Source organism: Phaethon aethereus, assembly GCF_964289735.1.
Source record: "Phaethon aethereus genome assembly, chromosome: 2".
NCBI classification, from domain to species: Eukaryota; Metazoa; Chordata; class Aves; order Phaethontiformes; family Phaethontidae; genus Phaethon; species Phaethon aethereus.
In genome coordinates, this window is record NC_138582.1 from 19,759,036 (window position 1) to 19,780,094 (window position 21,059).

Here is a 21,059-nt window from a genome sequence, read left to right on the forward strand (position 1 = left end):
TCTCTAATGCAAACTGTACAAAAAAGAAGAGGAAAGAGAAGAGGAGAGGGAGAGTTGAGGGAGAGTTGAGGAGAGGGAGAGTTGAGGGAGAGTTGAGGGAGAGTTGAGGAGAGTTGAGGAGAGGAGAGTTGAGGAGAGGAGAGTTGAGGAGAGTTGAGGAGAGTTGAGGAGAGGAGAGTTGAGGAGAGTTGAGGAGAGGAGAGTTGAGGAGAGGAGAGGAGAGGAGAGGAGAGAGAAGAGAAGAGAAGAGAAGAGAAGAGAAGAGAAGAGAAGAGAAGAGAAGAGAAGAGAAGAGAAGAGAAGAGAAGAGAAGAGAAGAGAAGAGAAGAGAAGAGAAGAGAAGAGAAGAGAAGAGAAGAGAAGAGAAGAGAAGAGAAGAGAAGAGAAGAGAAGAGAAGAGAAGAGAAGAGAAGAGAAGAGAAGAGAAGAGAAAAGATCATTTCAGTTGGAAGGGACCTACAATGACCATCTAGTCCAACTGGCTGACGAATTCAGGGCTGACCAAAAGTTAAAGCATGTTGTTAAGGGCATTGTCCAAATACCTCTTAAACATTGACAGGCTTGGGGCATCGACCACCTCTCTAGGAAGCCTGTTCCAGTGTTTGACCACCCTCTCAGTAAAGAAATGCCTCCTAATGTCCAGTCTAAACCTCCCGTTGGTGCAGCTTTGAACCGTTCCCACATGTTCTGTCCCTGGATCCCAGGGAGGAGAGATCAGCACCTCCCTCTCCCATTTTCCTCCTCAGCAAGCTGTAGAGATCAATGAGATCTCCCCTCAGCCTCCTTTTCTCCAAACTAGACAAGCCCAAAGTCCTTAGACCCTCTTTATATGACATTCCTTCCAGCCCTGTCACCAGCTTTCTTGCCCTTCCCTGGACGCATTCCAGTACCTTAACATCCTTATTAAATTGTGGGGCCCAGAACTGCAGATAATATACTCAAGGTGAGGCCATATCAATGTTGAATACAGCAGGACAATCACCTCTTTTGACTGGCTGGTTATGCTGTGTTTGATGCACCCCAGGATGTGGTTTGCCCTGTTGGCTCCCAGGGCAGAGTGCTGACTCACATTGCACCTGCTGCCGATCAGCACCCCCAGATCCCTTTCTGCAGGGCTGCTCTCCAGCCACTCGTCTCCTAATTTATACTTGTGCCTGGCATTACTCCATCCAAAGTGCAGAATCCATCATTTTGATGCGTTAAATTTCATCCCATTAATCACAGTTCAGTGCTCTAATCTATCTAGATCCCTCTGCAAGTCCTTCTGTCCCTCAAGAGAGTCAACAGTATCTTCCAGTTCGGTATCATCAGCAAACTTGTCAATGGCACATTCAACTCCTGCATCCAGACCATTCCTAAATATATTGAACAGAACTGTCCCTAGAATTGAACCCTGAGGAACACCGCTGGTGACTGGTTGCCAGCCAGATATATATCCATTTACTACAACCCTTTGAGCGCTGCCCATCAGCCAGTTCTTCACCCAGTGCACCATGAACCCGCTCATCCCACAGTTGGACAACTTGTCCAAAAGGATGCTGTGAGGGACAATATGAAAAACCTTACTAAAACCCAGAAAAACTACATCCACCACCTTCCCTTCATCCACTAGGCAGGTAACCTTATCAGAGAAGGATATCAAATTAGTTAAACAGGACTTTCCTTTTGTGAATCCATGTTCATTGTGCCTGATGATTGCATTATTCTTTAAATGCCTTTCAATATTACCCAGTATAATCTTCCCCAGTATAATCTTTTTCGTAATTTTTCCAGGCACTGAGGTTAGACTAACAGGTCTGTAGTTTGCTGGGTCTTCCCTCACTCCCTTTTTGTAGATTGGAATAACATCGCCTAGCTTCCAGCCAGCAGGGATCTTCTCAGACTCCCAGTAGATGACTGGGAGGAGTCCTGCCATAACATCCACTAACTCCTTCAGAACTCTGTGATGAATTCCATCAGGCCCCAAGAACATTCAGTTGATACAGCTGGTCTTTTATAATTTCAGTGTTCACAAATTGAAAGTCACTGTTTCCACACTTGCGGTCTCTAAGAATTTCCAAGACCTGCTCGTCACAGCAGTATGATATTCCCAGTTGATGTCTGGGAATTTGAAAACTCCCATAAGGATAAGGACTACCAACACTGAAATTTCTCCCAATTGCCTATAGAATAACTCGTCAGTGCTTACATCCTGGCTGGGTGATCAATAGTAGATACATACTACACCACCTCCTTTGTTTTCTGTCCCCCAAATCCTCACCCAGAATCTCTCCACCACATCATCACAAACTGTAAGGGCTGTGCAGTCAAACCTCTCTGTTACATATAGTGCGACACCTCCACCTCACTTGTCCTGCCTATCCCTTCTGAACAGCCTGCAGCCCTCCATCCCAGCACTCCAATCTGGGGACTCATTCCACCAAGTCTCACTCATACTAATGATATTGCAGCTCTAGGAGACAACAAACACTTCCAGTTCATCCTGCGTGTTTCTCATACTGCGTGTGTTTGTGTACAAGTACTTCAGATATGCTTCTGAGACCTCAGTGCTCCCAGAAGCAGTGTAAATGTTCCTACTAAGATTGCCACCTTCAGGTGATGCCATGCCAACCCCTGGCTTACCTACCGCAAACCTGTTGGTATACCTTTCCCTCAACAACACATGAACTTTCTTTCCTCAGGGCTGATGAAGCACTCAAAAATTATCCTCTGTCACATGACTTGGATCAAATGCTCCCTCAGTAAGTTTGCAGACGACACCAAATTGGATGGGAGTGTTGATGTTGATCTGCTGGAGGGCAGGAAGGCTCTGCAGAGGGATCTGGACAGGCTGGATCGATGGGCTGAGGTCAACTCTGTGAGGTTTATGAGGCCAAGTGTCGGGTTCCGCACTTGGGTCACAATAACCCCATGCAACGCTACAGGCTTGGGGAGAAGTGGCTGGAGAGTTGCCTGGTGGAAAAGGCCCTGGGGGTGCTGGTTGACAGCCAGCTGAACATGAGCCAGCAGTGTGCCCAGGTGGCCAAGAAGACCAACAGCGTCCTGACCTGTTTCAGAAATAGTGTGGCCAGGGGGGCAGGCAAGTCCCCATTGCAGCCCTGGGACAACTCTGCCCAGGGCACCCTCCCCAAACCCAGTCAGGGGGAGTGCAGCTGGGGGCAAGGATGCCCATTTGGCGGTACAGCTCTGCCATCCTCCGTACTACACTTGCTTCTGACTCTGAGTCTGCAGCATCCTCACCTTCGTATTGCTGCTGTATTCACCTTCCCCCCAAACAAAACTACTTTAAAGTATGGATATGCCAAAGTTTGGTCCCAGGGAGCCCTCTGCACCTCAGGCCAGTTGTATGGTCACCATGGTGCCACCAAAACAGGCAGTCCCGCCCTGCCTCACTGTTGCGTTAAGAGGCAGAACAATTTGGCAGAAACTAAACCCCCTTGCTTTCCAGTCGATCCTCAGATATCAGAGGGACTGGGGGTGGCTGAGCTTAGGTTCTGAGTGATGCCCAAAGTCAGCGTTAGTAGTCCGATCGTGCCCAACACCTTTGTCGGACTATCACGGGTCCGGATGCACTACTAACATCACACTACCTGCTCAGCCGGACACCTCCTGAACTCACACGGCCACACTCAGAGGTACGGTCGCGTTCAGGGACAACACACACACAGCTGAGTCAATCAATAGTGCGATTTATTGAAGCAACAGATATACAGGTTCTTTGGATTGCCGGTGATAAATTCACTGCCTATAAAGCACGTGCAAATGCTAAAACTACGAGTGACACTACTTGGCTATAAACGTGTTAAAAGATGTAAAGTGACTCTATATAGAGATTTCTAAGTTTCCCGGGGAGGCACTTGGTATGACCAAGGGTCGAATCTTACCCAAAGGCGTCCTGATGGGGGGGAAGAGAGGCTCAGCCCATTGACTGATCCCAGAAGTTAGTGTGGTACATGACGACGGTATCTTCCCTAACATCCAGCTCTTAAAACACTATTTTATAGTATTTTACTTTGCAGGTGGAGCTTGAGTGACTCTAGTCATACATACCTTTATCAGGATTGGTGCAGAATTCTCTCACTTCGCGCTTAAAGGCACAAACTAGGAAAAATTCAGTGCGTACACTCATTGAGGAGGGGTCGCACCTTGAGGGGGTGGTAACTTTTGAGAGGGGTGTGCGTTTTAGTATTATAATGGTATTATAATTAGCAAAGTTCACTCCAAGTACAGCACTTCATCAAAGTTGACAGGTCTTTGGCCCAGGACATTGTAAGCGCAACTTATCAATGTACATCCTGTGCATCCCTAAACTCCCCTGTTCACAGAGCGTGGCCGCGAGGTCTCCACTCCGCTCCACCCTCCATGTAATCTCTCCCAGAGTCAGCACACCAGGCGCCCCTGATGTGGCTAACATCCAAGGCTGTTCAGGGAGTCTCCATAGCACAGACCCGTTGCACATGAGTGCTACGTTCCACCTGGTTTCAAGGCTGTTCTTAGAGGGTAAATTTCCAAAGTACCCCTCAGCGATTACTCCACACTCACTCACCGCCCCATCTCATTTTTGGGCAGCAGACTTGAGGGCTCGACCAGTGACCACAGCAGTCTTATAGTATTTTCTGTGTTTTGCAAAGGTATTTGAATTTAGGGAAAAATTCACAGACAAAAAGAGTGTGACCTTCAGGGGTCACAGGGGGGTTTTCAGTGCTCCTCAGGGCAGAGACTTTCTTTATGTCTTGTACATACCAAGAACATAAACTTAACAAAACACAAGCTTTGATCTAATTTCCTCCTTTACCTACATGCACTTGAGCTGAGGAGAATAGATGAGGTACAATCTCATCTGTTCAGGGTCTACTCAGAAGGACAAAGGAGTAATAATGTTAGGACTTAGTGCTCTGGACAAAAGGGCATCCCCTCCTAACAGGCCCTCTTTTCACTTTAAGAACTGAGGCGCAAATGAAAGGAGCTTTGTGTGAGCTTATAAGAAGCTACTGAGAAGGTTGAGAAGTTTGGAAATGTAAAAAGAGGACTATGGTGTTTAAATAAGAGAATTGCTTCAATTAAGATTAATCAGAAGGAGGAGATATTCTTCAAGCATTCTACCATTTTTTTGGGGGAGGGGGGAAGGCTAGACAAAAAAAATCACTATACTAACCAATGTAATTGCTTTAACCATAGATTCTTTCTCCCTGTGTGATCTATCCACTCCATACAGTACGGTCTCTGCAACAAACAAGAAGGGATGCCGCATCCCTGGAATCATTCAAGATCAAGTTGAACAGGGCTCTGAGCGACTTGATCTAGTTGAAGATGTCCCTGCTCATTGCAGGGGGGTTGGACTAGATGGCCTTAAAAGGTCCCTTCCAATCCAAACTATTCTATGATTCTACGATCCTATGATTCTATGAAGGGATTGAGAGTAGCCCTTCTGAGAAGGACTTGGGGGTACTGGTGGATGAAAAGCTGGACATGAGCCAGCAATGTGCGCTCGCATCCCAGAAGGTCAAGTGTGTCCAGGGCTGTATCCAAAGCAGTATGGCCAGCAGGTTGAAGGAGTTGATTGTGCCCACCTACTTTGCTCTTGTGACACCCCACTCGGAGTCCTGTGTCCAGCTCTGGAGCCCTCAGCACAGGAAAGACATGGACCTGTTGGAGAGGGTCCAGAGTAGGGCCACAAAAATATTCAGAGGGATGGAACACTTCTCCTGTGAGGACAGGCTGAGAGAGTTGGAGTTGTTCAGTCTGGGGAAGAGAAGGCTCCAGGGAGACCTTCTTGTAGCCTTCCAGTATTTCAAGGGGCCTTCTAAGATAGATGAGGACAGACATTTTAGCAGGGACTGTTGTGATAAAATAAGGGGTAATAGTTTTAAGCTAAAAGAGTGTATATTCAGCCTAGATATAAGGAAGACATTTTTCCTGGTGAGGGTGGTGAGCCACTGGACCAGGCTGACCACTGTGACCAGAGAGATGGTAGATGTCCCATGCCTGGAAACATTGAACATCAGGTTGGATGGGGCTCTCAGCAACCTGATCTAGTTGATGATGTTGCTGCTCAATATAGAGAGTGTGGACTAGATGACCTTTAGATGTCCCTTCCAGCCCAGATTATTCTAGAATTCTATGATTCAGTAACTTGAGGCACGTTACATTGGTTTCCCTGTTTTCATTTTTGAAACTTTTATTTTGCTTGTAAAATACAGTTTTTCTTTTTACCTCCTTCTGGCCAGTCATTAACACACCATGGTCATCCATTAGTTAAGATTCTGTTAATTTGCTTATTTTAATGAACCAGAGGATTTCTGAAAGGACTTTAAAAATCTGTCTCATTCATTCCTCTACCCTAAGATAGATATTTTCCATAAATTTGATGGGATTTGTTTTGATTCTTTATAAGCATTTTCATTTGTTTCATTGAATAGTTTCCTTGTGTCTTGATTATAATTAAAAATATGTTTTTTTCAGTATATTGTTCAGCCATGTAAAACATGTAATGATATAATGATTGCTTTTGCACATATCTTCCCTTATTATGAAATATTTGCTTTCTTACAAGAAATTAACTGCTGTAGTGAATTATTCATCAGTTACAGTATACTCATGTTCTTATACGCACCACACCACACAGAAGCTTAACACATATATTAATATGTATTTTCTTAAGAGAAGCATATGAAGTTTTTACAGATTTAATGTATTTTAGAAGTTATCTGTCAAATAAGTAATTGACTGAGAGTAAAAAACCGGTTTAATAAGTTTTGAGAAACTCGCTGGTTTGAGGGATCATGAGATGGGAATAAAAATCCTTAATAGCATTTGTCAAAAACAGAAATGACCTCAGAAGTCCTTCTTTCCCATATTCCTACAATTCGCAGATGGTAAGAGAACATTTCTCAGAAGTGCCGTGATACTCGGTGTATGTTCTGTGACAAATTATGCTTGGTAGGTCTTGATTTTTTTAATTAAAACTTTAATCTTCCTCACATAATCATTCATGAATAGTTGATTACATACACAAAATGTTTGGTCATAGTTGTTTTAGAATGCCTTTCTATTCCAGTGTAGCAGTGGTATTTTTCTCCCCTCTGATATAGTCATTCAATGAGATGCAATTGCAGTAATAGGTCACTCTCATTAGCGTGTATTACCAATACAGAAGAGAGTAGTTATTAAGGGGGAATTATTGAGGAAACTGTAGTAGAATATAATTATTTCAGCATGGCTATACCAGTTATTCTCTCTCAGTTGATAGAGTCCACAGAATTGCATCTGCCCACAGAGAAAAGATCTGCATCTACTTGGGATTCAGAAGTACAAGCTGTGCTGCTGAAGCAGTTCCCGACTATGTAAATCCTCTTGTTCAGTACAAGATGCTGTGATGCATCATTAAATGACTTGTCTCATACTTCATGCTAGTTTAAAAGATTCTGCATTTTCCCCAGACTAAAGAACTCCAGAAACTAAATGTGACCAGAATTGGCTGCAGAAAGAGGACTTTTAGTAGCCTACTCCAGCAAATCTGTCTGTGGTAGTGTCCTGACCCTAGGCCCTTTTCTCAACCAATATCAAACATTTCTCCTAACTTTAATCAGATCTAGTGTAGGAAATTCATGAACATGGCAACTGACAGCACAAGAAATCAAATAAGTAACATTTAGAAAAACCGATGACAAACTATGACACAAATGATAAAGTGTAAAATTTTTACAATATGGTTATTAATACCTTAATTTGAGATTGTTGTCATTGTTTAACTACGCTAAAAACAATTTCTTGCTTTCTGTTTCACATAAATCAGAGCATAACTTAACTCTTTTGACTATCACCAGGTTTTGAAATGCTAAACCAGCATGTCACTGGTTGCACTTATTCTTGCTTGCTTTATAAGGACATTTAGAATTGTAGAATTGTTCAGAAAAAGATTTCCTCAGAACAGAAATTACAAAACAGTAGGAAAAATAAGAGATGTTCTGTTTTGGAGATTCCAATGGGATAAGAATTTTTAATCACCAGAAGTTCTGATTTGCAAAGTTTTGATACAAGTTTGAGCCAAGGAGTACAGCTCACCTTACTGCATTTCCCAAGGCTCCTAGCATGAAAGCTGGCAATCTAAAATTCCTGGACTGGATCAGTTCAGAGATCTCAAAGTTTCCGGAGTTCCTTGGTGCAGATACAGAAGCAAAAGGCCAAGGGAAGAGTAAAGGTAGCAGCTCTATAACCAGAAGGCTTAAATTTCTTTGGATCTCCTAATTCTCCATCAAATTAACATTTCTACTCCTAAAGCAATGGTTGTATTTGCATTTCTGTCCAGAAACAGAAACTTTAGGTCCCTGAAGGCTTTCAGCCCTGTGACAGTCTACACATCAGTGTTTACCTGGAGCTACATGCCTTGATCACTCCTTATTTATTAGGCAAATTTCCATTTAAGTCTCCTCCTAGGCTGAAGAAATAAAACAAACCCCAGATTTCACGTCTTTCCTCAAAGAGAAGTAGTAAGTGAAACAAAACTTTTGCTTGTTGAAAACGCAGAGAATAAAACCAACTTCTTCAGGTTTGTACCTAGTTCGTTGAATGGTTCTTGTTCCTGGTTACAAGTTATAATAAAGATAATTAGGCACTTAAGAATTTAAACAACAGAAAAAGGAGTGATTTAACTTCCAGTCTGCTTTTTGCCAGCTGAAGGAAATTTTTTCACCGTACTTCTTAGCTCTATGACTCAGTGTGATATTATTTAAACTGTAACAACTTTCACACTGGATTTTCTTTACTTCATATTTTCCTAACCTAAAAGAGAAAATAAATATTCTTCCTTTTCTTATCTGAGTCTTGGGGCTTGTGGATGAGCCCATGCAGGAGCATGACATCTCGAAGAGTCTGTGGCCATGGATAGGCCCATGCCAGAGGAGGTATATCTTGAAGCATCTGTGGCCATGCTTATGTCTGTGCCACAGGTATACCTGTACCTCTGAAGGGATTGTGGTACAAGGATAAGTCCACGCTGGAGAAGCTACATCTCAAAATGTGTGTGGCTGTGGATAAATCCATGTTGCAGCAGGTACACCTTGAAGCATCAGTGGCTGTGCATGAGGTCACGCTGGAGTACCTCAAAGTGTGTGGCCATAGATAAACCCACGACAGAGCAGGTACATCCCTGGAGGGAATGGAGCCATGGGTAAGGCCATGTTTACTTCTGAAGGGACTGTGGCTGTAGGTAAGGCCACGCTGGAACAGATATTTATCTGAAGGCATTGTGGCCCATGGAGAATGCCAATTTTGGAACAGGCGCACCTCAAGGTGACTGTGGATAAATCTATGCTGCATCAGGTATACCCCTGGAGAGACTGTGGCTCATGGAAGAGACTGCAGTCTGTAGATAAGTCCAAGATGGAGTAGGAGCAAGGGGAGGAGTTCATTGTAATGTTAAACTCTATAAACAGGCCCAGAAGGGCCGGCGGGGGGAGATTGTTGTAACTCATTATTTCAGTTGCATGTTATAGGATCTATTATAGCAGGAACCACCTGAACCAATGGACAGCAAGCCTTACAAGAAGCAGTACAAGTACAGAAGTGTCCAAATGTGGCTTTGGTGCCTAGTAGCTCCATGCAACACACCAACTCTCCTGTCCTGAGTGACCAGCATAAGAGATGGAGCCCAAAGTAATGGACTTAATAAACTCAATGGACATTTCATGGACATTTGTAGACATTTTACAGTCATTTTATAGGGGTGGTCCATAGACTACGGGAATGACATCTGTGTATTATATCAAAGGATGGGAAGGGATGGGTGGTTAATGAGGTTCTATTGAATAAGGTGATACCTGGGCATGATGTAAATGGTATGGAATAAGAGGTAGATACTGTCCTGGTTTCAGCTGGGATAGAGTTGAATTTCTTCATATAAGCTAGTATGAGGCTCTATTTTGTATTTGGGATTAAAATAATGGTGATAATGTACTGATGTTTTGTGTTGTTGTTAAGCAGTCAAGGACTGTCCAGCTTTTCATGTGGGCCTGCCAGCGAGAAGGTGGGGGGTGCAAGGGAAGCTAGCAGGGGACACAGCTGGGACAGCTGACCCAAACTGGCCAAAGGGAAATTCCATACTATATGACATGATGCTGAGCATATAAAGGTGGGGCAAAGAAGAAGGAAGGGGTGGGGGCACGTTTGGAGTTATGGCATCTGCCTTCCCAAGGAACCATTACGTGTGATGGAGCCCTGCTTCCCTGGAGATGGCTGAACCCCTGCCTGCCCATGGGGAGTGGTGAATGAATTCCCTGTTTTACTCTGCTTGCATGTGCGGCTTTTACTTTACCTGTTAAACTGTCTTTATCTCAAACCATAAGGTTCCTCACTTTTACTCTTCTGATTCTCTCCCTCATACCACCAGGGGGAAGTGAGTGAGCGGCTGCGTGGGGCTTAGTTGCTGGCTGGGGTTAAACCATGACATAGTTACAATGAGGCAGCACAGAAAGCCAAAAGAAAACGCTTGAGTACAAGCATATCACTATAAGGCAGCCAGCTGATTTGGATTCAGGATCACCACTCTTCTCCCTCTGGCTGCAGATCTCCATCATCTTTCTTCCTTCTGAGCTAGCTCACCAACTGGCCAGGAAGGAGATACGCACCACAGACATGGTGATGGAGGGGAGAAGAATAAGGATGCAGCAATCTCAATTTACTGCAGAAGGATTCCTGCATAACAGTTTAGTAGCCATTGAAACTGGTCTAAATCACGTCCCTTTCCACAAAAACTCAGCACAGGATGTTCTCATTCTTTCCCCTAAGGTGTTAGTCTGACACTTGGGTAAATAGGTCACTTCTGCTGGCTTAGTGTTCTGTTTTTGTAGAAAACCTACATGGGCAAACAAAGAGCTCTTTAAAATACTACTGCACTTTACCCAATTACTTGACCTTGCATCTCAGCAATGTGTACTAGAGAAACGTGATTTAAAAAAAAAAAAAAAGCAGTATTTTCCTGCTAAAAATGAGAGAGGACCCACTGTAGATAAGTAGCAACATTGACCATACACAGTGCCCTTAACTGGGCAGATAATGGTGGAGGATTTTAATTTCCTTTGTGTTTTCACCATATATGGGAATTTTAGGTTACATGGGATAAAAGTTGTTTGTTCTCTTCACTACAGTCTAGTACTGGCTCCACCCACCTCTCAATGCTGCATTCCTTTGAGAGCCAGTAACCAGCTGTTTAGGATTTGTGTTTATACTCCATGAGTCTCTGGTGTGGTCCTGTGTCTGTAGTCTTAACACCTCTGCTATCTTCCTGTAACTGTACTCTCAGGCATTGCTGCTACAGAAACTAGGCTCTGTGGATAGGACAGTTTGTGAAACTCTTCTTACTACACATGCTGTCTGGAATGGTTTAGCAGCTTAACAATTATCTGATGCCAAACTTAATGAAGAACCACAGCAAGGTGGGTTCTCCACTGCATACCAGATATTCCTGGGTTATCTAGAGCATACCCACAATATATGCAAACAACGGTTTATATAAAAAGCTAGAAAGTCAAATGTTGTCTTAAAGTGCAAGCAGATGAAGATTATCCCTTCACAGAATACAACACTGCCTGCATGAAAACAGACTGGAAATTGAGATCATGGTTCAGGTTCCATCACATTTTGAGCAGATTCAAACACATTCATCCCATCTCTACTGCCACTGTTTCACCACCACATTTTACAGTAATTGGGAGTGAGAAAAAAAAATAATTCTCCCAAAGTCCTGAACTTTTTGCTGTAGTATGGCATGACACATCTTGAGACAAAAGGTAAGACTATGACTCACCAGGTCAGTGCTTACAATGCTCCTCCTGGACAGCATAGTCTAGAGTTTTATCACTAACCAAAAGGCTGTCTTGGGTATTTCAAATAAGGGAACAACTTACTTAAACCTCAAAATAGGTTGGGAAACAAAAACCATACCTCCACCCTGCAGTAACAATTAGAGCAGTGAATCACATTATTTTTCTAATTAGAATAGTTCATAAATTTATGTTTAGACTTCTCTCCTGCAGGAGTCTAGATCACTTCAGACTGAGAAGATAATCTATGATGAAGCTAATATAACATGGCCAACAATATAACTACCTGACAGATTTTCAAACAGAGTAGCTGCTGGAGGCAGCTGAGAGGGACCCGATCCCACCGTTGTGCTGTAGAGAAGCACCAAGAGTGTTCAATAGACCAATCCTCTCAGTGGATCTTAAGTTGATTTCTACCTTTCCTCTCTGCCATACCAAGATCTCAGTTCCTGAGCCTTAAAGACTAATCTTTTCATACCTCAATTCATTTATTAAATGTACCTTATTTACTAGAAATCTGTTCCAGAAATCAAACAAATACCTAGGATAAAATCTGCAGAAAATACATGAATTTTCACAGTGATCTAGAATGGGTAATTTCTACTGTCTTTTACCAATGTAAAATACATTGTATTCTTATAGATTTTGAAACTGTACAGGGCAATGTTTAGATCTCCTATGAAAACCATGTACCATAGGTTATTTTCTCTGCTTATACAGAATCAAGCAAGGCACAGAGCAATTCAGGTACTCAGAAAGAAAATACAAGAAGAATATATTGAAATTGTAAATCCAATTTAAAAGAGGTTTTTTTTAGCAGAAAATTCAAAACCATGAAGATTAAGAATATTGTGCTAAATTTCATTAAGTTAGTATTAATAATCAGACTGAACCAATGAATACAGAGCTGTGTAATCTTATAAGGTTCTTCAACAGCCAGAGTAGAACAAATGGAAAATCAGTGGACAATAGAAATGTTACACAATCTTCCTTTGGAACATGTTTGAAATACCTATGAGCAAGCCGTACTGCAATAACTCCTCACACCTAGTCATTTCTGCAGGGAAAGGAAAGGTCACAGAACACATCCATGGAAGCAAACCCTCAGAGGTCTATAAAGCATGATCAAATATGTAAGTATTTTTCAGGTATATTTGGTTTTCTGAAAGGAAATAACAACAACAAATGCTGGGATGTTGGGGGCCCTGCCATAGGGTCATGACATGAGGGATCCTTTGCAACCCTGGTTTGTATTAGATAGAATATGTCGAGAAATGAGAGTCTCATATTTCACATTATCACAAAAGAAAATATTTCTCCATGTAACATAATCTTTTTAAAAAAATAGTATTGACTTATGATTATGCAAACTATATTGAAAATTCCCCTATTTGCGAGAAATTTATATTTATATAAGTAACTATTTCAGAGTAGCTGAACTCTTGCTTTCCTTCTTTTGCAATAGTACACTTCTCATTGCATCTTTTCAGCTTCTTACTACTGCTTGTGTGATATCTTTTGAGAAATATGTCATCATTAATTCTTTTTTACCATCAGTAAGTTGCTGTTAGGGATTATAACAAGAAAATACAACTGTAAACTTTGAAAGCTTGAGAGGTACTTTATCAATTTCATAAACTGGAACCCATCTCCTAGACAAAGCATTCAAAGTGTATTTTCCATGGATGTAATATTCACCCTTGAACTTTCTTATATTCCCCTGAGAACAACGTGAAAATGGAAGTATTTCATTATAAATAAGTGCTATAAACAATCGATGAAACTGGTATATCCAAGATTAAACAAATACAGATTGTCAACAAATTCTTTATGAAACCTCAGGATCATTTGTGCCTTTGTTTTCACTTTAAAAGAAACAGGAAAAAAAAAGTCATATGTGAGGTACAGCTATTTTAATGTCAAAACTTTGAAGTCAAACAGGAGTAGAGTTCATTTCCACGTCCTTAAGAAAAAAAATAAAGTTAAATACAGACATCAAAGTAAGCCTTACAGTTTTAATGGATTATTTTGAATCAGTATCTCTTGCTACTTTATGAAATGACAAAGCTCAAAGTTCAGCAGATTAATCTTAAACATGATTATTGTGTGCTCAGATTCAAAGATAGGTAGCAGATTATATATTTGTTTGCTTTGATGAAGAACAAGTCATGATAGACCTTGTAAAATTTTGGGAGAAGATGCATAAGCACTATTTTTTTCAAACCAAAATTTAGTTCATATGCATTCCAAAATATGCTGAATGCTTTTAAGGAATTCAATATTAGCCTCAGCTTTGTGCCAGCTCGTTAGTCTGTTTTGCATTTGAAGGGAAGATAAGTAGAAGGAAATAAACTCCAGTTCAAGGTTTCGGTAAGTCCTTCCCTCTTTGTGAACTCAAGATTTCCTTGGAGCATACAGAGTACAGGCCCTGCATAACCATACACAATGGTAAGCTAATGAGAGCTTCCATTGACTCATGACATGTGTCATAAAAGATTTTTTAATTTACCATTCCTCAAACAATACTTATCTCTTTATTATTAGAATATTAGTCTTTATTAAAACCTGAACTAACAGCATTTAGAAAACTCTTTGATCAGATGTTTTTTAATCTACTTTAGGAACTTATTAAATAACACTAATACATTCCTTAATAATCACTTCTGATATGTTCATTTGAGTTATCAAGAAGTTTCAGAGGTCACACTCTTCTTTCTTTATAGATATGAAAATTTCTACAGTACCAATAACTATTTTCTTCAACGCCTACATTCCTTTCTCATGGCATGCATTACATGTTCTTACAAAAAAAAATATCAGGAAAGAAAAAAAATACCAAAAACCACTCCACTGTTTTAAAATTATTTTCTCGTTTAGATAAACAGTTTTGATTTCAGTGTAAACACATTTATTCCCCACTTGTTTCCTCCTGTCGAGGCGAGCAGCTCCGCTCCATGCGCAGTGCACTGGGGGATTTCCCAAACCAGGAGAATCTCTGGGGGAGCTGAGAGCTGCCAGGAGCCCGCAGGCTCACGCAACAGCAGCTGGTGAGACCTGGATGGGGCCAGGAGCAACAGTGGGACATTTAAACGTGGTATAACTGAAACTAGCGCTCAGGTGCCAAGGCAAGCAGCTCTGGTGCCAGCGCAATGCACAACAAAGTGCTCTAGCACAGTGCATAGGTGTGTTTCCCAAATCAGGAGAACTACCAGGGAAGTCAAGAGAGCTGCCAGGAGTCTGCAGCTGGAACCACAACAGCTGATGAGACCTTGGTGGGGCCAGGAGCAACAGTGGCCAAACCCCATCTCTCACATAAAAGAAGCCCTTAGGGAGCACTAGCGGCCAGGGCAGGCAAATGGGGCATGGCACATTAGCAAGCTTGTGATGTGGCAGAGTGCATGGCAGTTTGCGTGGAAGGGTGATGAAGTTCTGCCAGCTTGACCAGGGAGCAAATGGTATCCACCCAGCAGACAGCCACTGTCTCTCTAAGCTCTGCACCCACCAAAACTGGCACAGCTTCCCAGACAGAGCTCCCATGGTAGCACGCTGCAACCCAGGTGTCAGGCTGCAGGTATGTCTATGCCAGTATCAGATGGCAGTAGTGAGGACACCTGTGGGAGGTGCACTAGAGGAGAGGAACTCCTCCTCTTAGTAACAGAGCTCCAGGAGGAGGTGAATAGGCTGAGGAGTATTAGGGAGAGCAAGAGAGATAGAGACTACTGGAATTGCACCCTGTCTTCCCTGAGACAGGCCCAACAGGCAGACAGGACACATGATATGGAGGATTCCCTACCCTGTCCCCACCTGGCTGAACACAGTGACTAAGGAACAGGGGGAAATGGTGAGAAGTTCCTGCCTGGTGCACCAGGCGCATCTCCTCTGTGACTTGCTCACCTTCCCAGGTCCCCCTGTGTAAGAGGTATGGAGATCTGCAAGTGTAACTGAAAAATAACAAGGACAATGGTTCATCTGGCTTGGAGGTGTCGCTGATGTTAATCACCCTGCACCGTACATCAAAACTGCTTCTATAAAGAAAAAAAGATGGGTCTTTGTCATAGGAGACTCCCTTCTGAAGGGACCAGAAGGCCCAATATGCAGACTGGACCCACTTCTTAAGGAAGTCTGCTGCATCCCTGGGGCTCGGGTTAAAGATGTGAAGAAAAAACTTCCTACCCTGGTATAGCCCTCAGAATAATATCCATTATCAATTTTTCAGGTAGGTAGCAATAAAGTTACAACAAGTCTGACGGCAATCAAAAGAGACTTCAAGGCCTTGAGACAACTGTTTAATGGATCAGGAGCACAAGTTGTGTTCTCCTCTATCCTTCCAGTTGCAGGGTATGATGAGGGAAGAAACAGGAAGAGCCAGCAGATCAATACCTGGCTCTGAGCCTGGTGTCACTGGCAGAATTTGGGGGTTTTTGATCATGGGTCAGTTTACATGACACCCAGCCTGCTGGCAACAGATGGGGTACAACTATCTCAATGGGGGAAAAGGATCTTTGCACAGGAGTTAGCAGGGGTCATTGAAAGAGCTTTAAAGTAGTTTTGAAGGGGGAAAGGGATAAAACCAGGCTTGCTAGAGATAAGCCTGGGGGCAGCACACCAATGTTTGAGAGGCGGTGTGCTAGTGATGTCCTTCAGTCTGTCATCTCAATGGAGGTAGGGGATGGAGATCCATGTGCAGCAGACACACAAGGGTATTGATGTGTTAGAAACCACAGAAGCGTCTGAGAATAGTCACATATGAATTAGGGCTTCTCCCCCCCAAAAAAGGTGGCAGGATCCACAGCCCAACTGAAGTGCATCTACACCAATGCATGCAGCATGGGCAACAAACAGAAAGAGCTGGAAGTCATTGTGTAGCAGGAAAACAATTATATAGTTGCCATCATGGAAACATGGTGGGATGAGTCACATGATTGGAGTGCTGCAATGGATGACTATAAGTTCTTCAGAAGGGATAGGCAAGGAAGGAGATGTGGTGGGGTAGCCCTGTATGTTAGGGAGAGATTTGATTGTCTAGAGCTTAATGATGGCGATGATAAGGTTGAGTGCCTATGGATAACAATCAGGGGGAAGGCCAACAAGGCAGATATAATGGTAGGATTCTGTTATAGGCCACCCAACGAGGATGAACAGGTGGATGGAATATTCTATAAGCAGCTGGGAAAAGTCTCACAATCACTAACCCTTATTCTCATGGGAGATTTCAACTTACCAGATGTCTGCTGGAAATAAAATACAGCAGAGGAAACAGTCTAGGAGGTTCCTGGGGTGTTTGGAAGATAACTTCCTGACACAGCTGATGAGTGAGCCAACTAGGGAAGGCACCCAGCTGGAACTGTGGTTTCCAAACAGAGAAGGACTTGTGGGTAATGTGACGGTTGGAACATGCCTTGGTCATAGTGCTCATGAAATCACAGAATCACAGAATCACTAAGGTTGGAAAGGACCTTCAAGACCATCAAGTTCAACCATTAATCCAGTGCCACCGTGTCCCCTAAACCATGTCCTGAAGTGCCACATCCACACGTTTTTTGAACACTTCCAGAGATGATGACTCCACCACCTCCCTGGGCAGCCTCTTCCAATGTTTGACCACTCTCTCGGTGAAGAAATTTTTCCTAATACCCAATTTAAACCTGCCCTGGTGCAACTTGAGGCCATTTCCTCTTGTCCTATCACTAGTTAGTTGGGAGAAGAGACCAACATCCACATTGCCACAACCCCCTTTCAGGTAGTTGTAGAGAGCGATAAGGTCTCCCCTCAGCCTCCTCTTCTCCACACTGAACAACCCCAGTTCCCTCAGCTGCCTCTCATAAGACTTGTTCTCCAGACCCCTTACCAGCTTCGTTGCCCTTCTTTGGACACGCTCCAGCACCTCAGCATCCTTCTTGTAGTGAGGGGCCCAAAACTGAACACAGTATTCAAGATGCGGCCTCACCAGCGCCGAGTACGGGGGTAATGATAGTTTTTGATTCTTGGAGAAGTAAGGAGAGGGTCAGCAGAACTGCTACCTTGGACTTCTAAAGGGCAGGCTTTGGCCTGTTTAGGAGCCTGTCCCTTGGGAGACAGTCCTAAAGGACAAAGCAGTCCAGGAAGGCTGGACATTCTTCAAGAAGCAAATCTTAAAGGCACAGGAGCAGTCTTGTCTGCATGTGCCAAAAGACAAGCCGATGGGGAAGAAGACCAGTTTGGTGGAACAGGGAGCTTTGGCTGGAGCTCAGGGAAAAAAAGAGAGTTTATGAACTTCGGAAGAAGGGGCAGGCAACTCAGGAGGACCACAAGGATGTGATGAGGTTATTCAGGGAGAAAATTAGAAGGGCTAAAGCCCACGTGGAACTTAATCTGGTTACTGCCATAAAAAAGAATAAAATATGTTTCTATACATACATTATCAACAAAAGGAGGGCTAAGGAGAATTTCCATCCTTTATTTGATGCAAGGGAAAACATAGTAACAAAATATGAGGAAAAGGCTGAGATACTTAATGCATTCTTTATGTCTGCCTTTAATAGTAAGTTGCTCCCCAGGTACCCAGCCCTCTGAGCTGGAAGACAGGGACAGAGAGTAGAATAAAGCCCCCATAATTCAAGGGGAAATGGTTAGCAACTTGCTACACCACTTAGACACACACAAGGGTATTGAGGGAGATGGCACAAGTGTTCACCAAGCCACTTTCAATCATTTATCAGCACTTTTGGTTAACTGGGGAGGTTTCAGTTGACTAAAGTTTAGCAAATGTGATGCCCATCTACAAGAAGGGTTGGAAAGAGGATCCGGGAAACTACAGGCCTCTCAGTCTGACCTCAGTGGTGGGGAATGTTATAGAGCAGATCATCCTGAAGTGCCATAACACAGCACATATAGGATAATCCAGTCAGTATGGGTTTATGAAAGACATTTTGTCACAGAATCATAGAATCATAGAATCTTTGGGTTGGAAGGGACCTTTAAAGTTCATTTAGTCCAAACCCCCTGCAATGAGCAGGGACATCACCTTCTATGACAAGGTAACCTGCTTAGTGGATGAGGGAAAGGCTGTGAATATTGTTTCTCTAGACTTTAGTAAAGCTTTTAACACCGTTCCCAAGAGCATATTCCTGGAGAAACTGTCTGCTCATGGCTTCGATGCATGTACTCTTCACTGGGTAAAAAACTGGCTGCATGACCTGGCCAAAAGAGTGGTGGTGAATGGAGTTAAATCCAGTTGGTTATTGGTCACAAGTGATATTCCACAGGGCTCAGTACTGGGGCCAGATCTGTTTAATATCTTTATCAATGATCTGGATGAGGGCATTGAGTGCACCCTCACTAAATTTGCAGATGACGCCAAGTTGGGTGGGAGTGTTGATCTGCTGGAGGGTAGGAAGACTCTGCAGAGGGATCTGGACAAGCTGGATTGATGGGTTGAAGCTTATTGTATGAGGTTCAGCAAGGCTAAGTCCACTCAGATCACAACAACCCCATGCAATGCTACAGGCTTAGGGAAGAGTGGCTGGAGACCTGCCCAGCAGAAAAGGACCTGGGTGTCTTGGTCAACACTTGGCTGAATATGAGCCAGCAGTGTGCCAGGTGGCCAAGAAGGCCAATGGCATCCCGGCTTGTATCAGAAACAGTGTGGCCAGCAGGAGTAGGGAAGTGATTGTCCCCCTGTACTCGGCACTGGTGACGCCACACCTTGAATCCTGTGTTCAGCTTTGGGCCCCTCACTGCAAGAAAGACATAGAGTTGCTGGAGTGTTTCCAAAGAGGGCAACTAAGCTGGTAAAGGGTCTGGAGAACAAGTATTGAGGAGCGTCTTGAGGGAAATGGGGTTGTTTAGCCTGGTGGAAAGGAGACTTAGGGGACACCTTGTTGCTCTCTACAACCATGTGAAAGGTAGGTGTTGGTCTCTTCTCTCAAGTAACATGTGATAGCACAAGAGGAAATGGCCTCCACTTGCGCCAGGGGAGGATTAGGTTGGATTTTGAGAAAAATTTATTTACCAAAAGGGTTGTCAAACACTTCCGTGGGCAAAGTCTTCCAATGGTTAAGTCACCATCCCTGGGGGTATTTAAAAGTTGTGTAGGTGTGGTGCTCAGGGCCATGGTTTAGTGGTGGACTTGACAGTGTTTAACCGTTCAGTTAACGGTTGGACTTGATGATCTTAAAAGTTTTTTCCAACCTCAATGGTTCTATGTTTCTATGAAAAAAGGGGTAAAAAGAAAGATAATAACCCCACAGTTGAAGCAACATCTTTTTTAAAAAAAGTGTCTCAACAATATTATTAATTCAGTACAATTTGTATCTAGCTGTAATGATTATTACTGGTAGCCAAAGAAATCATTAAAACCAAAATCTTCCTAATGTCTTAGATACCTTGCAGATAGGTCTGCAGGTAGAATATTCAAATAGATTTGCAAGTAGAATATGAAAAACATCTGAAAATCAAACAGAATGGATGCAGAAGACCATACAACAGAATTTATCTGACTGGAAAAAACAGTCAGAGGAACTTCAATAGAGGTTAGGGGCATAGAGATAAGAGATGGTGACATCTAACTATTCGTCAGCTAAATGGGGCCACTGCTTAGCTATTAGGTTCTCCACAAAAAAGGTGGCTTTACTGTGAGTCAAGTTGTGCACAGATTTCAAAATATACAGGAAAAAAAGGAGATGAAGTAGGGCCACTAAGGAGTGAAGCATCAGAAAGAAAAAAAGGCAAAAAAGGACTGTATAACGAACACAATTTTACATTCCTAGTCACATTGCTGCTTTGAAAACCTCCACAGGTCTGCACTCCTTTCCTGGTTTGTCATAAATGACTTAAAGGTTCAGTCAATTGCTTTCTGGTGCACACAGCCCAGGGAGAGGAATTAGCCCCATTTGTTCACTCCCTTCCAGTGCAGAAATAGGTAACCAACCTCTTTTCATCAGTACACTCTTAGATATAAATCACATAAAGTCTGTCTCCTCACCTTTCATGCTTTTCTCTCTTGCACCCATATTAAATTAATTTCCATTCCAGAAGAAAGTATTAAGAAGGTAAACTCTCATCTCTGCAAATGGGTTGTCTCTCACTAGTCAGGATTTTTAACAGATGATGACTTTGTCCAGAAGGTTATTCTGAAAGGTGCAGTACATGCTGACACTGAGACACTGCTCTCTAGCCATGCTCTGATGTTTATGCGTTTCCATTTTGTCATGGTTTAGCCCCAGCTGGAAACTAAGCACCACGCAGCCACTCGCTCACTCT